At 39.4% G+C, this 23,161-nt stretch overlaps 1 long non-coding RNA gene across 2 annotated transcripts in view; it reads right to left on the reverse strand.

Moving 5' to 3' along the window:
* LOC138825632 (uncharacterized) overlaps positions 1 to 22,545 on the reverse strand; it is a 44,211-nt gene extending 21,666 nt beyond the window's left edge. For both annotated transcript variants that reach the window (XR_011371445.1, XR_011371444.1), the window contains exons 1-2: positions 22,328 to 22,545; positions 10,634 to 10,774 (exon numbers count right to left, since the gene is read on the reverse strand). This is a non-coding gene — a long non-coding RNA (uncharacterized lncRNA). The remainder of the gene's footprint in view (positions 1 to 10,633; positions 10,775 to 22,327) is intronic.
* Between the last annotated feature and the right edge of the window lie 616 nt (positions 22,546 to 23,161).

The raw sequence follows: 23,161 nt of genomic DNA on the forward strand, positions 1-23,161 counted from the left end.
ATTTTTGTTCTAAGTATGTAGAAACAACATTCAATTTTTAAAAACACTCACAATTAAAAGAGGTATTCTTAAGGAAGGGACCCAAAGGTGCAATGAATGCCTCTGTGCCAGTGAACATATAAAATAATATTTATCAACAGGAATTTCAGGAAATTGCAACAAGTTTTTAATATTTTTTTTCCTCTTGTTGATGAAGATGGTGTTTTTTTCTTTTTTCTTTTTGGTCTTTGTCTCTTGCTTTTTGCCTGTTTTTCCTTTAGCTGTCTTTGGTGGGTAATAGGAGGCAAAGCAATGGAAGAACCAATGGTGAAAAAATGCAGCAGTGGTACTCAGTAGACACTAACAGGAAAATGAACTGTGGAACTATACAATTTGTAGGTAGAGATGGGAGAGGGAAACGGAGATAACAAAGGAAGGGGTGAAATTGCCCCCAAAGAAAAAATTCATTACATGCTTATGAAATGGTAACCCTTCTATACAACTCTTTAATAATTAATAACAGTTGCTGGGAAGGTGGATCAGTGGTAGAGTGCTTGCCTTGCATGCATGAGGCCCTGGGTTCAATTCCTCAGCACCACATAAGCAAAAAAAGTTGGAAGTGTTGTTGTGGCTAAAGTGGTAGAGTACAACCCATGAGCTGAAGAGTTGAGGGACAGTGCCTAGGCTAAGGTTACAGGCCCCATGACTGACAAAAAATTTAATAACAATTTTTTAACCTCACAGTTTCTTTTTGCCATGAACTTTGATTAAATTCTACTTTAGTTTTGTTTTTCTTTTGTTGTACGGGTTCCGAGTCTTGAATTTAGGGTCTCTCTCTCTCTCTCTCTCTCCCCTCGCTCAGCTTTTTCTCTCAAGGCTGGCACTCTATCACTAGAGGTACACTTTCACGTCCAGCTTTTTATTTTTTTTCTTGTTTAACTAGAGATTCGAATATCTATCTCAGTTTCATTTGCCTGAACTGGTTTCAAACTTTTAATTCTCAGATCTCAACCTCCTGAGTAGCTAGGAGTATAGATGTGAGCAACAAGTCCCTTCCTTTAAAAAAATTATTATATATTAGTTATACAAGGGGAGATTTTGTTGTGACATTTCCACACAATGTTATCCTTCTCCCTCTTCTTAAAACAATTTCAAAAAGTTTCAGTTTTACTTTGACATAAATCTACTTAACCATATTCATTCTCTTTCCCCTTAGTTAGCCAACCTTCTTGCTAGTTCTCTGCCTCAGCCTCTCTCTCTCCCCCCAACTTTCCATTGATCAACAGTTTTCATGTTATTTTCATATATAGTTATAATGTATCTCAAAACTATTCACTCTCTTTTTCCCTTTCCCTTCCCCTCTTAAACAGTCCTGTAGACTCAATTTGTAAATCTGCCCATATACACAAAGGTACAATCATGTCTATGAATATATATGCTCTTTAGGCCTAGCTTCTATATCGGAAACAAACACATATCTTGTGTTTTTTTATTTTTATTTTTTAGCTTGGTTCATTATGATGTCCTCTATTATATCCACTTTTCTGAGAGCGACATGATTTCATTTTCCTTCATGGCTGTGTAACATTCCATGGTACATCTATATTACTTCTTCTTTATCAGTTCAAGAAGATTCCAGGTGTCTGATTCCATCATTTGGATATTGTGCACAGTGCTGTAATAAACATGAGTTATGCTGGCATCTTTCAGGTATATTGATATATTTTACTGACATACGCCTCATATTGGTATAATGGAGTCTTTGGAAGGGTCTGTTTCTAGACTGATATCCATAGTGGTTGCACTAGTTTGCATTCCCACCAAAAGAGTATAAAGATTCCTTTTCTAATTCATCTTACCACATTTTCTTGGTGGCTGTCATTCCAACTGAAGTAGATTTAATCTTATTGCAGTTTTAATTTGGATGTTCTCTATTATAGCTAAGGCTGTTGAACATTTCCTCATGACTTTATTAGCCATCTTTTTCTTCTTCTGAAAACTATGTAATTAGATTATTTCTGGGTTTTTTTGCTGTCTAATTTCAGTCCTTTATATAGGATGGATATCAATCCTTTATTTGTTGAATAGCTGGCAGCCCTAGGAAACTCCAAATTGTCATTACTCAGTCATGTGGGTCTGTCCTTCTGCCAGTGTTTTCAGCATGAACAAGGGATGAACTGCACATCTCTTGGCTTTTACTTCCGCATGGATCCAAAGTTCACATGACAGCACTGACTGCACATTAGCTGATTAAAACAACAGGAGGGCCTGGGGACTTGCTCAGTGTAAGAGAACTCATCTGGCAAGTGCAAGGATTTAAGTTCAGACCTCAGCTCTGAAAACTACAGAAACAATTAAACAACAATCAAACCCAAAACCACAAAAAGTGAGTCTTACCTGATGCTGGTGGCTTATACTGGTAATCTTAGCTACTTAGGAGGCGGAGATCTGAGGATTGTGGTCCAAAGCCAGGCTGGGCAGGAAAATCAGTGAGACTCTTATCTCCAAAAATCCAGAAGTGAAGACAAGGCTCAAGTGGTAGAGTGCTAGCTTTCAGCATAAAAGCTCAGGGTGAACACCCAGGCCCTATGTTCAAGCCCCAGATCCTTCACACATTAAAATGTCTTACACTAAGACTGATTTATTAACTATCACCACCTAAATTCCTGTCACAAAGAAACCCAAAATGAATGCCATGAGACACGTCTTTCCAACATCACTCCTGGAAGCCCCACAAGTGACACAGCCACCTCTTCATACATACATATAGATATTATGTGTATATGCGTATATATGTATATCTAGATACATACATACAATTGAAGTAAGAAAAAGATCATTGAGAATATGGAATTCCAGATTGAGCAACCACTCAAAAAGTTTCTCTTCAGGTCCTATAGAAGAGAATGGTAGTAAAACTAATGTTACATTTTGCATTATTATTTTATACATTTGTCTTTTAGAACAGATACTCAAAGAAGTATAGTTCTGCCTGGCATTGTGGCACATGTCTGTAATGCTAGCATTTAGGAGGTGGCAGTTGCAAGCTAACAATTTAGAGACCAGCCTGGGACACAGAGAACTCCAGGTCACCCTGGAACTGTCTGTATCCAGAATAATACTAACAACAAATAAAAACAAGATTGCATAAAAAGCTTAGACTCTTTAAACGAAGAAGAATAGAAGTACAGATGCATCAAGTTTCTAATTTATGGAAAGCTGGTCTTGCACAGTTCCTTGCTCTACATCATCCCTTACCCTACAGTAAATCCTACCACTTGGTCAGCAGACACCATGAAGGTCAACACCCCTGTAAAACCAAATACATACCTACTCTAGCAGAACTGGCAAAGATCGAAAGTATCATTAAACCATAAAGAAATGTCTAACAGGAGGAAGATACAGGAGAAACTTCTCTTGGAGCTGCAACCCACATCTACAAATGACTATAAAGTAAGAAGCAATACCAAGAAGCTAAAAGGACTCTGAAAGGTCTCCAAAAAGTATATAATATGTGGGAATTTAGAAAGCTTATTAAGACATACATAAATATGCCAGGCCATATACTTGTTTGGGCATCAACAAGTATGTAGACATCTGTCACAAATCATTAGCTAATATAAAATACGAAAAGATCCTTAAAAGCAGTTTCAAATCTAAATGCAACAGAGCAAACTTGCTTTAAAAAGTTATCACCTAGAAGCTGGGCACCGGTGACTCAGGCCTGTAATTCTAGCTTCTCAGGAGGCTGAGATCTGAGGATTATGGTTCAAAGGCAGCCCAGGCAAGGAAGTCTGTAAGACTCTTATCTCTAGTAAATCACTGAAAACTGAAAGTGGCACTGTGGCTAGAGTGCTAGCCTTGAGCTGAAGAGCTGAGGGATAGCACCAAGGCCCAGAGTTCAAGCCCCACAACCAAAAATATAAAGTTATCACCTAGGTACTTACACCAAAAATATTATGTCAGTAAATCAAAGCCCCAAATCAGTCTCTGCTTAAGGATACATAATTATAAAGCATAATTCAGTGATCACAATTCTCAATAAAAGCAAATAAAGGTACATAGATTTACACTACATCGTAGGCTCTCAGAGGACACACATTCACCCCTTACCTGGTCTCTTTACCTAATCCCCAGGTACAAGCTCCATATCTACCTATGCAGTCTTCAGTTCTAATAGCTCTAGAGAAATGAATAGTATTCCTTTAAGCTACTACTGACGCTTTAGTCAATTTCTACATCAGAAAAAGCGATCATAAAAGTTGTCCCAAGATAGCCTTTCAAAAAGTAATAGCATAATAGCATACTGATATGAATTTGGCTAAATATTCATATATAATGAACAGATTCATATATTATTGAAATTTATGTAGAAAATAGCACATATAAAATGACACGTTTTATCATTCCCACTGTATGTTTCAAAATCTTGTTTCCCTGTGTGGTCAAATGCATCAAAACCTCTATTCCTGGGACCGCCTCTCCCTCTTCTTCTCATGCCCCCTTTTGGGCTTCCACATCCTTTCAGCGGCCTGTCTCAATCAAACCTGTCCACTGGTCTAGTCAAAGATGACAATGCAATATGATAAGAGAGCCTAAGCCTCTGCCCGTGTTCTGCCTCATCCAGGCTCCTGTATGGTGTGGTACACTACCAGGATCTGGTGGTGTAATCACCTGCCCGCTTTCCCTTCTGCCCATCCTTGTGCTTTCTGAGGACCTACTTTTTTTCTACTAGACTCCAAGATGTAGTTCTAAATGAATACATCTTTTTAATCATTTTAACACCTTGTTTATTAACTTTTTTAAATTTGTATAGGCTTTCCAAAACATTTTCCCTAACAACAAATTACTTATTTAAAAGAGATCCTGGCTGGGCGCCGGTGGCTCACGCCTATAATCCTAGCTATTCAGGAGACAGAGATCTGAGGATCAAAGTTCAAAGCCAGCCCAGGCAGGAAAGTCTAAGAGACATTTTATCTCCAATGAACCACCAGAAAACTGAAAGTAGAGCTGTGGCTTAAAATGGTAGAGCACTAGCCTTGAGCAAAGAAGTTCGCAGAAAGTGCCCAAACCCTGAGTTCAAGCCCCATGACTGACCAAAACAAAAACGGATCCTGAAATCAAGTAATCCGGATTATTAATAGCTTCAATACTTGCACCAGTAAATTATCCTACCATTCTCTCATGGCTAAGAAAGCCATTCTTACCACAATAAAAAAAAAGATCGAATTTACAATTTTCTTTTTTTGAAAACAAATGCAGAAATGATGATTAATCTTACCTTTTTCATATAAAACATTATGCTAAATAAATTCTCTACATTGGCTTTTCTACCTTCTAACAAAACCCAAACCAATTTTAAAACAGAACATTTTTTTCTGATTTAAAATTCTATTCTTTTCCAATTTTCTTTATTAGCATTTAATGTAATTTTGAGAAAAGAAATTATTTTAACCTATCAAAATTCCTTACGTAAATTAGATTAGACATAGAAATACGGAAAAAAATCATAGCACATTATGAATTAGAATATAGTACAAAGGCTAATAATTTTTATTGAGATTCAGTGATTACATAAAATTCACAAATTTCACAGTATTGTGGGATAGTAATACTTAAAGTCATATACACATTTTAACCTTTACAAGGCAAATTGTCATTATCATGGTCTATAAAGTTTGTGAATTCTATAAGTTTTGACAATACAACTATTTCTTCCAAATCGGTTGATATGTACCTTTCTTTCCTTTTGTTTAGTGTAAGCTGCTCCCTCTTTCCCTCTAATTCTCTCCCTTCCATTGCTGCCCTTGAATTCCTTAGTTCATTTTCATTCAATGTCCAATGTAGCTGATGTGCCCCTCTGTTATATAGTCTCCTATTTCCCTCTGATTCTGTGTCCTGCTCCTAGCTCCCCTCAGATGTGCACATATATATGGTAAATATATATGGTACATATATATGGTACATATATATGGTATCTATCTATCTATCTATCTATCTATCTATCTATCTATCTATCTATCTATCTATCTATCTATCTATCTATCTATCTATCTACCATATATAAGGTCGAGAACATGGAGTCATTTAGGAATGATATGACAAATTAAGTAGAGGTCCTTTGTTTCTTGAATCCTGTTTATTTTGTCATATCTCTTTGCATTTTGGATTTAACATTCACATATCAGGAAGCCATGTACCATTTGTCTCTCTGATCTTGGCTTACCTTGCTTGAAATGATTTATTCTAATTCTATCAATTTCTGGTGAATACCATTATTTTATCCTTTCTAATGCCTGCATATTTCACTGTATGTATGTACTACAAATTTTTGATACATTCATCTGTAATGAGGCATCTGGGTTGTTTCCATATCTTAGCTATTGTGAACAGTGCTGCAATAAACATGGAGGTGCATGTGTCCTTGTATCCTGGTACCTGTTGCTCAGGGTAGATGCCTAGGAGTGGTATGGCTGGGTCATATGGGAGGTCTATATTTAGCTTTCTGAGGACCCTTCAGACTGCTTTCCAAAGTGGTTGTGTTAGTGTACATTCCCACTAGCAATGCAAGGGTTCCTCTTTCTCCATATACCCTCCAGCATTTGTCATTGGCTGACATTAGGATGTGTTCCATTCTGACTGGTGTAAGGTGGTATCTCAGTGTTTTGATTTGCATTTCCTTTATGGCCAAGGATGATGAACATTTCATGTGTTTCTTTGCCATTTGTATCTCTTCTTCTGAGAAGTTTCTCTTTAGCTGCTTTCCCATTTAATATTTGGTTATATTTGGGAGGATTTAGTTTCTTGAGTTCCCTGTATATAATGGATATTAGGCCTTTCTCTGATCTATTGCTGGTGAATATTTTTCCCAATTAGTTGGTTATCTTTCTAGTTTGGTTTCTATTTCTTCATCGATGCTGAAATTTTGTTTTAAGATAGTCCCATTCTTCGAGTCTCCAATTTGTTGTGACCCGGGGACTTTTTTTCAGGAAGTTCCTGCCTGTGCCTGTAAGTTCAACTGTCTCTCCTACTCTGTCCTGCAATAGTTTCACAGGTTCAGGTTTGATGGGAAGGTCTTCAATTCATTTTGAGTTGATGCTAGTGCATGGAGACAGGTTGGGGTCCTCTTTTAGTTTTGTGCATGTGGCCACCTTGTTTTCCCAGCACCAATAGTTCTTCCACTGTATGTCTTTGGCTCCTTTGTCAAGTGTCAGATGAATATAGGTATGTGATTTTATTTCTGGATCTTCTAGTCTGTTCCATTGCTCTTCGGGTCTGTTTTTGTGCCAATACTAAGCTGTCTTTGTTATTATGGCTCTGTAGAAGAGCTTGAAATCTGGTATCGTGATTTGTCCTTCATTGTTTCTTTTGCCTATAATTGCTTTGGCTATTCTCGGTTGTTTGTAACACAAATCTTTTAAAAAAAGTCTACACAATACTTGAACAGCAAACACATACATGGGAAACAACATCAGTGAAAATCAGTCCTACATTTATAGAAATCTAGATCAGATAACAACAAAACACCAAAGTCTTCTCAAATATATTAATGATAGAAACCAAGCCTAAAATCATCACTGTGTATATTGTAATCCTTGAAAACAGTATATATTCCATATACTTTTTTCCCATTTCCTTTGTTGTTGTTGTTGTTTTGAGTTTGCATTTTTTGAAACGTAGTCTTCCTAATCTAACCCAGGATACAAACTTGCAATTATCCTGCTTCAGCCTCATAATTACTAGAACAACAGGTGTGAAGCAGCACACCAGGTCTTCTGTATTTTAAAACTTGATGAAAATTAAATAATCTTGTACTCAAGAAGTTTAATTCTTGACAAACTCTAACACAAAATGCAGAAGATTAACATATGGATCATGAAACCTGAGCTGGGTGTCAGTGGCTCACACGTGTAATCCAGCTACTCAGGAGGCTGAGATCTGAGAATTGTGGTTCAAAGACAACCTGTGCAGGAAAGTTCGTGAGACCCTTATCTCCAATTAACCACCAGAAAACCAGAGAACACTGCCATTTACATTTGGTAGGAGTATCAGAAGTTGTGTCCTCTCAATGGGTCATGTGAGAAATACGTATGCTACAAAAATAACTGGTCTACACTTTATTCCAGATTAAAGAAGATAGAACACTTCGTGAAATTTGAATGCAAATTAAATAATTTAAAGAATCAGATAATAGTGCTATATCAATATTAATCACTTTAATAATTCTCTCATGGTTTTTGGCAAATACATAAAGTATTTAGGGATAAAGGAACACTCACACATCTTATTTCTAAATGACAAAGAGAAAACTATGTAGAAAAGGAGAGAATGGTAAAGCAAATATGTTAAGAAGTTGATATTTAGGGAATCCAAATGAAGGGTATAAGAGAATACTTTATGTAATTCTTGCCATGTTTTTATAAATCAAATTATTTTAAAAGAAATAAAGAAAAGTCACTTCATTGTCTCATATCCCTGTGCCCCTACCATTACATATGTTATTTCACTTCACAGACAGATTTTCATGTCACAAAAATCTATCTTTTTAAGCCTATCATACTTATTAAAAAAAGAAAAACTGACATGTTCAATTATACTTTTTAAAGTTCCATACTTTTTAAAAATGATGGCAACAACGGTTTCTGCATTTGAACAAAAATTTCATTTTTTCCATAGAATAAAAGTCTGAGTAGAGAAAAAATACATAAACCTTTCAAAAATTTAGTTCTGCTCCAAGAAGCTTTACATATAAAAGTGGCCATTACAGAGAAAATTTGAAATAATCACCAAAAATAAAAAATAAAGTGAGCTTTTCCAGAACTTTCTCTAACCTTGTGGCAGATCCACCAGGTTGTGCATTGCTGTTTTATGTGTCCCTTCTAGTTAGTCACCATATGCACACCACTTCAGATGTGCTGCTCTCTGCTACAGGTCCTTTATTTACTTATTTCTAATTGACTCTAGCAGGGATGAGGTACACTTGACCCATGGGCCCTATAAGGCCTGAAAAATCATTTGGTACATGACAGGTTATAAATATCCAAATAGCGCTTGGTGGAAAATGGTTCCTTACTCCAGCCTTATAAAGCCATGTTCTTTGACTAAGACTTTGTTTCGGACAGGGTCCTAAATGAATTTGGATGGCAGGAAGTCAAAACACTTTGAGAAACTTGATTCCCTGAATACAGAACTATCTTACTAACAGGAGGCATAAGCAAAATAATAACTACGTTTGTAGAAGGCTTTGCTCTGACTCAGGAGACATGGTAGAATGCACCAGTCCTATGCATTACTTCACACCAGAGAACTTTCCAGAGTTTGGTATCATGTATCATATTAGACTTTTCTTCACATGTCTCATGATAGCCTACTTAGCTGATCATAGAATTAAGAATCTGTTTCAATCTATTTAAGAGACTGAATTCATAATGCTAAATCAAAACCGTAATTATATCCCTACTCTAAAATTAGCTCCTTAGTGTAAAACTTCAAAGTAAAATTTTAAAGAATCCAATATACTCATTTGTTTTGGTTTTGTTTTGTTTTGCTGTGCTGGGGCTTGAGTTAAGGACTGTATGCTTGCTACAAAGGCACTCTACTTGAACCATGCCTCCAGTTCCTTTTGATTATTTACTTGTTTATTTTTTTCTGGTGTCAGTATTGGTCCTTACACTCAGGACCTTGAGCTTTTACTTACCTTTTTTTGTTGTTGTTTACAGCTGCTGCTGTATTAGGCCTCAGTTCTAATCTGGCTAATTGGAGAGAAAATATTATGGATTTTACTGCCTGGGCTGACTTCAAACTGTGATCCTCAGATCTTAGCCTTCTGAGTAGCTAGTACTACAGATGTGAGCCACTAGAGTCCAGCTATTTTGTTACTTTTGTATACTTGCTTTTGATTAGGCCAGCCTGGACCCCATATTTATGCTTCCCACATAGGTGAAAGGCATGTACCAGGACACTCAGCTTTTCATAAGTTAAGGTGGTGTCTCGCAAAACAGCTATGTTAACTCGTGTGAAACACTGCACTGTGTGCTTCTCATACTTATGGAAAATATTTTTTTCCTTTGCAGTGGAATTAGACATTGATACTAGGGCCTTGTATATTCTAAAGAGCTCTCCCAATGCTCTACTGATAAAGTACCTTCCAAGCCCATGGTTAATTTATTATTTATTTATTTTTGTTGTTCATGGGGTTTGAACTCTGGGCCTGGGTGATATCTCTCAGCTCTTCATCTCAAGGCTAGCACTCTACCATTTAAACCATAGCACCACTTCCTGTTTTCTGGTGGTTAATTAGAGATAAGAGTCTCAAGGATTTTCGTGCTTGGGGTTGCCTTTGAACCACGATCCTCATATCTCAGACTCCTGAGTAGCTAGAATTACAGGCATGAGCCAACAGAACCCAGCTCCACATTTAGTTTTAATTATACAACTGGCCCTGAATCTTGATATAAGGTCATCTCTGAAATACACGAAGATCTTTCAGATGTCATCTAAAATAATAATGACTTGTTGCCTAAACTATCAAAATGTTCCTAAGATCTGTAATATGGAAAGGTCACAAAGGGTTATGGCTGTTCTGAAAAGTCCTCTGGTTCCCCAACCATCCCAGTTGAGGACTATGCATACATTTCAGCTGAAAACTTCTCACCTGTAAAGTCGGCCTGCCTCTTGGCCTCAAATGGTCCATATTCCCTGTAGGATCTCTGCTCAGCTCTATTAAGTATCACCTCTTTTCTCCAGCAGTCATTCCAGCCTTGTTGCTCCCCTTTTCTAGGAGTCCACTTCTAGCCTGCCAGCAGAAAACCAAAGCAGAGGGCTAAAACACAACATCCATGAAACACTAGGTACAATTCTATAGGTTCCTTAAGATTTCATTTTTCCAAAAACCAGTTGGAATACCACTGAATAAATGGGAATTTCAGGGGAAAAAGTTGCTGATGTTATTTTCTAGAATTTATTCATTTTAATAAAATCTTATTACTATTATGACTTCACTTATGTTTTAGAGAGTATACGATAAACCATATAATTATAGGTATCTTTTTCTTTCTTTTTGTTGTTGCTGTGTTTTGAAATAAGGTCATTACATATGTTTGAGATTAGCCTGGAACTCACAATCATTATGTATCAAGACTCCTGAGGGTTAAAATCATAGGCATGCACCACACCTGGTTAATTATAGATGACCTCTATTAACACAATTTAATAAACTAACTACATTTCACATTTCAAAAGCAGCTTTATGAAACCATAGTTCTAAACCTCATCCAGGAAAGTAGTACATACCAGTACCTTTGATTGTAGTTTAAAGTACAATATTAGATTGTACTTAACATTGTATTTTAAAAAGATTTTCCTTCCCTTGAATGGGATTTATATATTTGCCATATGTCTCTAGTGTGGGCCTCAACTCAGTTTTCAACTCACTCAAGAAGGTATCTTTTTTTGTCCATTTGAGAATCCAGCATCCAGATGAAACAAGGACAAAGTGCTAACCCTCTTTTGTCTTTTCTCTTCTGCTGCTTTAGAATATGCAATCAAATCCTGTATTTTAAGCCATCTAATAAGTTAGTAACTAAATTTTGAACTTTGTCATTTCTTAAACTGTCTTCCAAAATTGTCTTTTTCCCCTTAGATTTAGAAGGGTCCTCAAATATTATTTATAGCTTTTGCTATACTTCTTTGATTTTCCTTAGGAGTAATTACACCACGCTGATAGTACATATAGAAAAATATTAAAATTTATTCAAATAATGGATGTACATCTCATTAAATTCCTCTCATGTATCCACAATAAAAATACAGGCATAGAGCTGGGAATGTGGCTTAGTGGTTGCCTACCATGCAAGATGCCCTGTACCACATAAACAGAACAAGGCAGAAGTGGCACTGTGGCTCAGTGGTAGAACACTACTCTTGAGCAAAAGCAGTTCAGAGACAGTGCCCAGATCCTGAGTTCAAGCCCCAGGACTGGCAAAAATTACAAAATTTAAAAATACAGGGATTTTTTTCAGTTTTCTCATTATTATTTCCTAACTAAACTTTATACTCTAACACAAATAAGTAAGTACTATCAAGTCTTAAAATAAAAATCCTGTTTGTACATCACGAAGATAAAATTATGTAATTACCTTGAATATAAAATGTTTTTGAGTGTCAAATGTTGCACAAGGGATTTAAGTTCACTCTATGGCTCTAATATCCTATAATATCAATAACTATTTAAATCTAACTTACATCACTTTATGATATTTTCATAGAGGATTATACTTCTACTGTAGAAACAAATCAGATCAACCAAAATAGAAGGGGTAGTTGAAATCAGGGGGAAAATGTCACTAAGTTGTTAATAAGTTGAGCCAGGCACTGGTGGGTCACACCTGAAACCCAAGCTACTCAGAAGGTCAAGAGCTGAGGATCGTGGTTCAAAGCCAGCCTGGCAGAAAATCCATGAGGCTCTTATCTCCAATTGAGCACCAGAAAAACTGAAATTAGCACTGTGGTTCAAAGCGGTAGAGTGCTAGGCTTGAACAGAAGATCTGAGGGACAAAATCCAGACCCAGAGCTCAAGCTCCACAACAACAAAACAAAACAAAACAAAACAACAAAAAAACAAGTTGAAGGTGAGTACTGGTGGCTTATTCCTGTAGTCCTAGCTACTTGTAAGAATGGAATTTGAGGATCAGAGTTCGAAGCCAACTTAGGCACAAAAGTTATGTGATCTCTAAGAAAGCCAGAAGTGGAGCTGTGGCTTCAAGTGGTAGAGCACTAACCATAAGCAAAAGAAAAAGCTAAGGGACAGAGCCCAGGCCTTAAGTTCAATTCCTAGAATTAGCACCTACATAAATAAAGTTAGCAAAGTGAAAAATTAAAAGATTTGCTTTAGATTTTCTATTTGCAACCCATAAGCATTTGTGTTTTACCATTATAGTATCTCCATTCAACTACAGAATTACTTCATTGATTATTCTATCTTCTTTCTGCTATCTCATTTTTAACTATATCAATTAAACTTGCTTTATAGTAAAGTCATTTCCATCATTTCTGTATGTAAATTGAAGTGTTAAATAGAATTGGCTACTTACTAGGATATTTACCAATATCCTGCAAATACTACATTCTCCCTCTAAATCTCCAAAGACCAAAGCTAATAGTGACAGACATTTTCCCCCCAAATCAGTTGTAAGAGGTCAAAACTGCAATTGAACCCACCTTGCTTTTCCACACTAGAACAGCAGCTTGCATTTCACCAGCCCTTTCCAATAAAAGGCTTGCATTAGCATTTGATCACTGATCTAAACACAAGCTTAGAAAAGGAAAAGAATACAGTAAAATTTCCAGCAAGAGTTCCCATAAAATAGTTGCATTTTGGCTCAAAAGGTTTCTAGGCTCTGAAGAAAGCTGAGAAAAGCGAGCTGAAACAGTCTCTGATGGTTCGAGAATATACTGAGCAAAGGGCCTCTCATAGGTTTCTGTACAGCTTTGGATAGTTTAGTACATTAAAACTTCCAATTCCATGGGGCAAGCATCTAATTCCCACATTCTGGAGGATTAATGTTTCTGGTGTATGTCAAAATGTGTATTCCCAAATGCTTGACATTTCTCTATGCTAAGCATTCACTCAATCTTCAGACTAAATTTAAAATGTTTCATTTTGCCTAACATCAACTTATCTGACAGTTTCTGTTTGTCTCAGACATATACTAGTTGTTGCAAATAAAGGAAACCATAAGATCTATGTTTCTTTGGGCCTGGCTTACTTCACTTAATATGAGTTTTGCCAAGCATTTCTATTTCCTAACTAATGGGGCAATGTCATTGTTTCTGATGGAGGCATAGACTTCCATTGTGTATACATACCACATTTTCTTGATCCATTCATCTATTGAGGGGCATCTGGATTGGAACCCCAAGATAAGGATTCAAATGTTTCTTCTTTTCTTTTTTATTATGAGAATACCGTACAGAGGAATTACAATAACATGGGCAAGATAACGAGTACATTTCTTATCAAGCATTGTAGCCTCCTCTTTGTTTCCACTTCCCATCCCTTTCCGTACTCCCCCCTCTCCCCACCCGACACTCGCCCCACCCCTCACCAAAGTTGTAAAGTTCGTTTTTTGACATAACGATTTGTACATCTCATTATTGCAATGAGTCTACCTGTATCCTTAGTTTAACGATTTGTTTTTTCCCTTCCCCTCCACAAATTATACCAACATCAAATACAGTGAAAGCATGGGTTATACAGACAAGGGACTCATATCTAAAATATACCTAGAACTTAAAAAATTAAATCCCCCAAAACCAAATCTTCAAAGAAACAACTGCCCAATAAATAAGTGGGCTAACGACTTAAAGAGAAACTTCTCTGAAGAGGAAAGGATAGTCAATAGATACATGAAGAAATGTTTTTTTTTTTCTCTCCTGCGGTTGTTTCGAACATATTTATAAGATGATTTCTTTGTTGCTTTTTATGTCCCTCCCCTATGGTATAATCCCTGATTTCACTGTATTTGATGTTGGTATTGAAAGGTTAAAGTTTTGAGGCAGTGACCACTTGTTGCTTGTTTGTAGCAAAGCAACAAATGGGGCTAAACTGCACGGTTGTGTGCCTTTATAAGACCTGAAAATCCTTAGCTCAGGGCTCTCCTCCTGGGCTCCGCTGTGTCGGAGTGGAAGACAAGGCCCAAGCTGCAGCCTGTGTAAATAAAACAGCTGTAGAATCTGACTCTCGGTGAGAGGTCTATTAGGGATCTAGTAGCCGTGGCAAAAACAGGAAAGGAAGGACAGAAAACATGAAATTGAGCATGAAAAGAGAGACTGGGTAAAGGAAAAGAGGCCAGACTTGTTGGAATCGCCACTATCACATGCTGAGCATACATGGTTCACAGAGGGCAGCAGTTTCATTCGAGATGGAAAAAGATACGCAGGCGCAGCAATCATCACGGACACTGAGATAGTGTGGGCAGAAGCACTCCCCCAGGGAATGTCTGCACAAAGAGCAGAGCTAGTGGCACTAACAAAAGCCCTACAAATGGGAAAATGGAAGAGACTAAACATTTACACAGACAGTCGGTATGCTTTTGCCAACGTGCATGGCCATGGAGCCATTTCCCAAGAGAGGGGGCTGCTGACAGCTGAGGGAAAATATATTAAAAACAAACAAGAAATTTTAAGCCTCGGCCAGATGGGAAACAGCAAATATTGCCATTATGCACTGCCCTGGCTATCAAAAGGGAACTGATTCTATAACCAAAGGAAATAACTTGGCCGATCAGGCAGCTAAGGAGTTGGCCCTCCAGCCCAGAGCTGACTCTAGTAGACCCAGGGCCACGAGCTTTGCCTCCTGAGCCTCAGTACCCCCAAGAAGACTTGCAGTGGATAAAGAAAATTCCCATGGCCTATAAACCTCTGGACAGAGAAGGAAAACTGGTGAGGGGAAAGTTATCTTGCTAAAAAGATTGGGGAAGGGGATTCTAAAGAGAATCCATTGCGTCCCTCACATGGGAACACGAAGACTGCAGGACATGCTCCAACACTCCAAAGTAAAAATCAACCCATCGAGGACATTGTTAAAAATTGTGAAGCCTCATAGCTAGCAAGATCAATAGAAAACCCACGGATTGGGAGATCTTTACTAGCCATACAACTGACAAGGGTCTCATATCTAAAATATACTTGGAACTCAAAAAATTAAACCCCCCAACAACAAATCCTCAAAGAAACAACTGCCCAATAAATAAGTGGGCGAAAGATTTAAAGAGAAACTTCTCTGAAGAAGAAAGAAGGATGGCCAATAGACACATGAAGAAATGTTCAACATCCCTAGCCATAAAAGAAATGCAAATCAAAACATCATGGAGATATCACCTCACTCCAGTTAGAACGGAAAAAATCAAGAACTCTAACAACAACAGATGCTGGAGGGGATGTGTACAGAAAGGAACATTACTTCATTGTTGGTGGGAATGTAAACTTGTTCAACCACTTTGGAAAGCAGTATGGAGGTTCCTCAAAAGACTTCACATAGAACTCCCCTATGACCCAGCAATCCCACTTTTGGGCATTTACCCAAATGTATACAAACAAGACCACACTAAAGCTACCAGCACAACTATGTTTATTGCAGCATTATTTACCATAGCTAAGATATGGAACCTACCCTGATGCCCCTCAGTAGATGATTGGATCAAGAAAATGTGGTATATATACACAATGGAATTCTATGCCTCCATCAGAAAGAATGACATTGCCCCATTTGTTAGAAAATGGAAAAACTTGGAAAAAATTATATTAAGTGAAGTAAGCCAGGCCCAAGAAACATAGGTCCCATGGTTTCCCTTATTTGTAATATCTAGTATATGTATGAATCAAGCAGAAAAGGTCAGATAATGTAATGTCAGGAAAATGAACCCTTAGATGTGTATTTTAATGTTTTTTTCTTCCATGCATGTGTTTCTAACGCATTTCTAAGATTATCTCTTTGTTGCTTTGTATGTCCCTCCCCCACAGTATAACCCCTGCTTTCACTATATTTGATGTCAGTATAACTTGTGGAGGAGATGGGGAAAAACCAGTTGTTTAAGGATACAGGTGGACCTGTTGCAACAATGAGAAGTACAAGTTGTCATTTCCAAAACGAGCTTTACAACGTCGGTGTGTGTGGGGGGAAGGAATAGGATTGGGATGGGGGGGAGGGGGGAGGCTGGGAAGGGATGTGAAGTGTAAACAAAGGAGGAGGCTGCAATTTTTGGTAAGAAATGTATGAATTATCCTGCCCATGTAATTGTAACTCCTCTGTACAGTATGTGCACAAATAAAATAAAATTAAATTTAAAAAAATTTGTGAAGCCTGTCAGCTCACCAATGCCCCCAATCAACTGGTTACAAAAGGAGCTTGCCTCCGTGGAGATAGGCCAGGTGTGTATTGGGAAGTAGACTTCACAGAAATTAAAACTGGAAAATTTGGATATAAATATTTGCTAGTTTTTGTAGACACTTTTTCAGGATGGGTTGAAGCCTACCCAACAAACATGAGACTGTGAAAATCATGGCTAAGAAGATCCTGGAAGAAATCCTACCCAGGTATGTCTTCCCATCCACTGTTGGGACAGATAATGGATGGGCCTTCGTCTCAAAAGTAAGTCAGGGAATAGCCACAGCACCTGGGATGGATTGGAATTTGCACTGTGCTTATAGACCCCAGAGTTCAGTGCAGGTAGAAAGAATGAATCAGAAAGGAGACCTTAAATAAATTGGCCTTGGAGACTGGCGCAGATTGGGTATCACTCCTTCCTTTTGCCCCTGTTTAGAATAAGAACTTCACCCTATCGGTTTGGCTTTACTCCTTTTGAAATAATGCATGGACCCCCTCCACCCATTATCCCTAGTCTTCAGACTGAATTGCTTGCTGATTTGGATGATACTGAATTTCTGTGTAAGCTTGACTATTTACAGCTGTTGCATAAGAGTATGTGGCCCCAGCTTAGAGCATTATGATTCTGCTTCTATTCCTACCCCCCATTTGTTTAAACCAGGGGACTGGGTGTTTGTTCGAAGGCACAACTTGAGATCTCTGGAACCACGGTGGAAGGGACCTTACATGGTGCTACTGACTACTCCTCCTGCCCTTGCTGCTTGGATCCACTGCTCCCATCCCATGCCAGACCAGCTGAACCCTTTGCCCTGGATGACCGTGGGGAAACATGGGAAGTCTGCAAGCATCCTACCCAACAACTCCGCATACACCTCAAGAAAAGAAAAATAAACTGGTTGTTATTGATATTATTGTTTAATATTATGGCTAAGGTCAGAGAGGGACTATACCCGTTCAAGTTCGTGAGGTATTGGAAATTAGTTTTGGCCCAGAGCTACAAGATTGTGTCTCAGGAGTTTAAGTCAATGGGGGGGAATGAAGGGTTAAAATTTGGAGGCAGTGACCACTTGTTGCTTGTTTGTAGCAGAGCAATAGGTGGTGATAAACCACCTGGGTGTGTACCTTTATAACACCTGCACATCCTTAGCTCAGTGCTCTCCTCCTGAGCGCCACTGTGTCAGAGTGTAAGATGAGGCCCAAGCTGCAGCCTGTTTAAATAAAACAGCTGTAGAGTTCTTCTTGGTGGGGGTCCTGTGACCTTGGCATAACATGTATAATTTTAAAGGGGAAGGAAAAAAACAAATCGTTTAAATAGGGATACAGGTGAACCCATTGCAACAATGAGATTTACAATACATTATGTTGAAAAATGTACTTTACAACTTTGGCAGGGGTGGGGGTGGGGTAGAAAGGGGAAAGGACGGGAATGGGAAACAATGGAGGAGGCAACAAGGCTTCATAAGAAATGTACTCATTATCTTGCCCATGTAATTGTAACCCCTCTGTATGGTTTTTTCACAATAAAATAAATAAATAAAATATTTAAGTAGATAAAATCACAGACCTTCATAACAGGGCTTACAGAAATTTGTGTAGAACTTTAACACTCATTACAGATAAATTTAGTACAGTAACTACATAAATGGAAATTAATGAGGTGCTTTCTTCTATTATGCACCTTGAAAAAAACTACAATGTTATTCTACCTATAAAATTACCTCAAGATTTGTAAATATATATCTCAAAAGCCAGATTGCCTAGACTCTAAATGGACAGAATAGTTGGTAGTGCACTGTCAGGCAGGAAGTGGACTGCATCCCAGATTATATCACTTAAGTTTTGAAAAAAGAAAAAGCACTGTGCATTTATGTAATTAAATTTGTGTATATAAATTCAAAGTGCTGATGTCAGGAAAAATAAAGGGTGTTCATTCAATGTCATACATGTTTAAAATTTCCACCACAGGGTAGGACTATAGTTCATTGATAATGTCCTTTGGCCTGGCTTGCTTGAGGCCCCAAGTTTGATCCTCAATACTATGAGAAAAAAATGACAAAAATTTATTTTAAAATTGAAAACTGTGAAAAGTCAGCTTATTAGCAATACTAGCTGCAGTGTCACACTCTTCTAAAGGACACAACATTTTCATTTGTTTAAAAAAATGAAGCTAGACATGAAGTCATGATGGCATGCACTTCTAATCTCAGCTTTGTAGGAAGCATAGGGAGACAGCTATATCTAAAAATTAGTGAGGCCATCAGTTCAAACTATTACAGCAAAAACTACGTAGATCAGTAAATAAATGGAGAATCCTTGCCTCATTTAATTTTATATTTCTCTAATTTGAGAAAAAAAGTAAGGTAAAAGTGCATTATCTCATTTGATTAAGTAAGGTCATACACTTACTGACATACCGAATAGCATTTGGTTTTCAGCATCTTTATTTTACAGACTTTATTTTACAGACTTCTGATTCTCAAGCAACAAATCTTCTCCACACAGATAAAGGTAGAGTCACGATTTGCACAAGTCAAGGTGCTAGCACTTAAAATTTTCTGACAGGGCATGAACTCACACTTTGTGTGTGTGTCTGCACACATGTATATGTGAGTGTGCACGCATGTCCATGCTCAGGCCTGAGCACTGTCCCTCAAGATTTCTGGCTCAGGGTTGTCACTCCACCACTGAACTGCAGCCCCACCATGGTTAACAGGAGGTAAGAGTCTCCTGAACTTTCCTGCCAGGCTGTCTTTGAACCTTGATTCCGTTTTAGCATCCTGAAGACCTAGGAGAACAGGCGTGAGCTTCTGCTGCCTAGAAAGCAGTGGATGAGTCTTGACCAAGCCAGGAATAGGCAAACAAGCTCTGCTAACGATAACAACTACACACCTAAGATCACTACTCAGAACATTGACAACTACACACCTAACTGCAGTACTCAGAACAGTGACAACTGCACACCTAATCTCAATACTCAGAACAGTGACAACCACACTCAAAACTACAATACTCAAAAAACTGAATACAGAACACCAAACCTCAATACTCAGAACAGTGAAAACTACACACATAAGCTCAGTACTCACAACATTGACAACTGCACACCTAAATTCAACATTCAGAAAAGTGACAACTACAAATCTAATCTCAGTAATCAGAACAGTGACAACTGTACAGCTAACATCAATAATTAGAACAGTCAAAACAGTGACAAATGCACACCTAATCTCACTACTCAGTAAAGTGACAACCACACACCTAACCTCAATACTCAGAACAGTGATGACAGCACACCTAACCCCAACACTCAGAACAGTGACAACTACACACCTAACCTCAACACTCAACAGTGACAATTGTACACCTATTCTCAACTCAGAACAGACACAGCTACACACCTAATCTCAATACTCAGAAAAGTGATAATTTCACAGCTAACCCCAGTACTCAGAACAGTGAAAAATACACACCCAACCTCAATACTCAGAACAGTGAAAACTACATAGCTAAACTCAATACTCAGAATCGTGACAACCACACTACTAACTTCAATACTCAGAACACTGACAACAGCACACCAAACCTCAATACTCAGAAGTGACAAATATACACATGAACTCACTACTCAAAACAGTGGCAATTACACACCTCATTTCAACACTAAAAACAGTGACAACCAAACACATAACCTCAGTACTCAGAACAGTGACACCTGCACACCTAACATCAATACTCAGAACAGTCAAAACAGTAACAAATGCACATCTAATCTCAATACTCAGACTAGTGACAACTGCACACCTAACTTGAATACTCAGAACAGTGACAACAGAACACCTAAACTCAACACTCAGAATGGTGACAACTACACATCTAACCTCAACACTCAGAGCAGTGACAACTACACTCCTAACCCCAGTACTCTGAACAGTGACAACCACACACCTAACATCAATACTCAGAACAATGACAATAGCACACCTAACCTCAGTACTCAGATCAGTGACAACTGCATATCTCAAACACTCAGAAAAGTGACATCCACACACCTAACTTAAAAACTCAGAACAGTGACAACTGCACAACTAACATCAATATCAGAACAGTCAGAACAATGACAACTGCACACCTAACCTCACTACTCAGAACAGTGACAGCTATATACCTAACCTCAGCACTCAGAACTGTGACAACCACACACCTAACTTAAATACACACAAAAGCAACAACTGTACATCTAACTTCAGTCATCAGAATAGTGACAACTACATACCTAAACTTAATACTCAGAACAGTGACAAATACACACCTAACCTCAGTTTTCTGAACAGTGACAACTACCACATAACCTCAGTACTCAGAACAGTGACAACCGCACACCTAACCTCGACTCAGACCAGAGATAACTACCCACCTAATCTCAGTCAGAACAGTAACAACTACACACTTAACCTCAACACTCAGAATAGTGACAACTACACATTTAACCTCAGTACTCAGAACAGTGACAACTACACACCTAACTTCATTTCTCAGAAAAGTGACAACCACATACCTAACCTCAATACTCAGAACAGTTACAATTGCACATCTAACCTCAACACCTAGAACAGTGACAACCACACAGCTAACCTCAACAATCAGAAGAGTGACAACCACACACCTCACCTCATGACAACCACTCGCCTCACTCAGCACTCAGGGAAGAAGTGGGAGGCAGGTGCAGATGCCTCAGGCCAGGGCGGGTCAGGTGGAAGTGTTTTCTGAGGTGCCCTTCCTCTTCCTGCACCAGGCCATGGTCTGATGAGGCAGGAGACATCTAGAAGCTTGGAGGTGCCAGGGTTAGGAACGCCTGTCTTAGAGCAGTCAGGGGTGATTCAGGAATGCAAGTGCAGCCAGGCCAGCGCCAGTTAGAGAAAGGCAACCCCACCCCCCGTCCTCTGTGGCCCCCCACCGGCCACCCCCTTCCCTTCATGCTGGTAGCACCAGCCCGCTCCAGACTTGCTTGCTGGCTTGGTGGCACCCCAGGACCACCTGGGGCTCCAGCCAGGCTCCCCGTTTCATAGGCTCCCAACTTCCTGGCCAAGAGCACTCTTGGCACATGAAATGCCTCCAGGGCGCTCACCCTCGCTGCACACAGTGCCTTGGTCTCATGCCGAGGATCTAGGCAGGTGGCCTGGTTGTCCTGCACCCGGTGCCCTTCCTCTCCTCTCCTACCCATGTACCTGGTGGCTGAGGGCCTGGGCTGTCCTGCCAAGGCTCACCGGGCACCAGGAGGCTCTTGAGCTCCTTCTGAGACTCCCTGGGGCTGCCGCCAGCGTCCGGCCTGGGAACCTAAGTTCCTGCGTAGCTCCACTGGAGCTGCAGCCACCATGGCAGTCTTGTCTTGCTTGCGGCTATGCAGCTGCTGCTGCTGGCGAGAGCGATTGGCATCGCACAGGATGTGGAACTGGTCCTACTCACCTTCCAGCAGCTGGTAGAAGCGGTTGGCCACGACCCAGCAAAAGCTCTCCTGCATAGAATCGCTGGTGGTTGTCACAGGGCACCAGAGCACCCTTATCCAGCTTTGGTCACTGCAGGTCTAGGCGGGCAGCCCACACAAGCAATGCTCAGCACATCCTGTGGCAAGGACCCATTCCGCCTGCCTCCTCCCTCTCTGCTGGGCCCTGTCCAGTCCCTCCAAGCACCTGCCCCTGCCACTGCTGCTACCGTTGCCTACCCAAACGCAGTGAGACAGCCAATCAGCACCCAGAGACATTCCCCTTTCCCAACCGGCGAGCCAGAGAGCCCAATCACAGGCCGGTGGCTGTTACTTCACTTGACCTCTGCACCCCACTCCCGGCCCATTCCAGAGAGATGGGGCCAGAGGTGAAACCACAACAGATGGACGCAGGTGACTTGCACTGCCAACCAGGGGGTCAGTCTTGGCTATCCTGTAACCGCATGGAATTGGGGTACTTTCCATGTCTGCCACACTTCTGTTAAGGTTACACATTAACATAGCCATTCAACAGCCATGTACTTAGCATTTAGTGTGTTGTTGAAGAAGCACCAGCTGCTTCTTGTTATGGACCTTAGACCTTAGTCTGCATACTGAGAAAAAAGAAGGAATCCTTTCTAACTTCCAGTCCAAGGTTCTACCTTGAAGACGTGATTCCTAGTGCAAGGAAATAGCCATGAGGACATGACTCCCAGCACAAGTGCAAGGATCTAATCATGAGGTCGTGACTCCCAGTGCAAGGATTTGACCATGAGGATGTGATTCCCAGTGCAAGTGTCTGACCATGAGGATGCGAC

Source organism: Dipodomys merriami, unplaced genomic scaffold, assembly GCF_024711535.1.
Source record: "Dipodomys merriami isolate MVZ:Mamm:240054 unplaced genomic scaffold, mDipMer1.0.p SCAF_139, whole genome shotgun sequence".
Lineage (NCBI taxonomy): Eukaryota > Metazoa > Chordata > Mammalia > Rodentia > Heteromyidae > Dipodomys > Dipodomys merriami.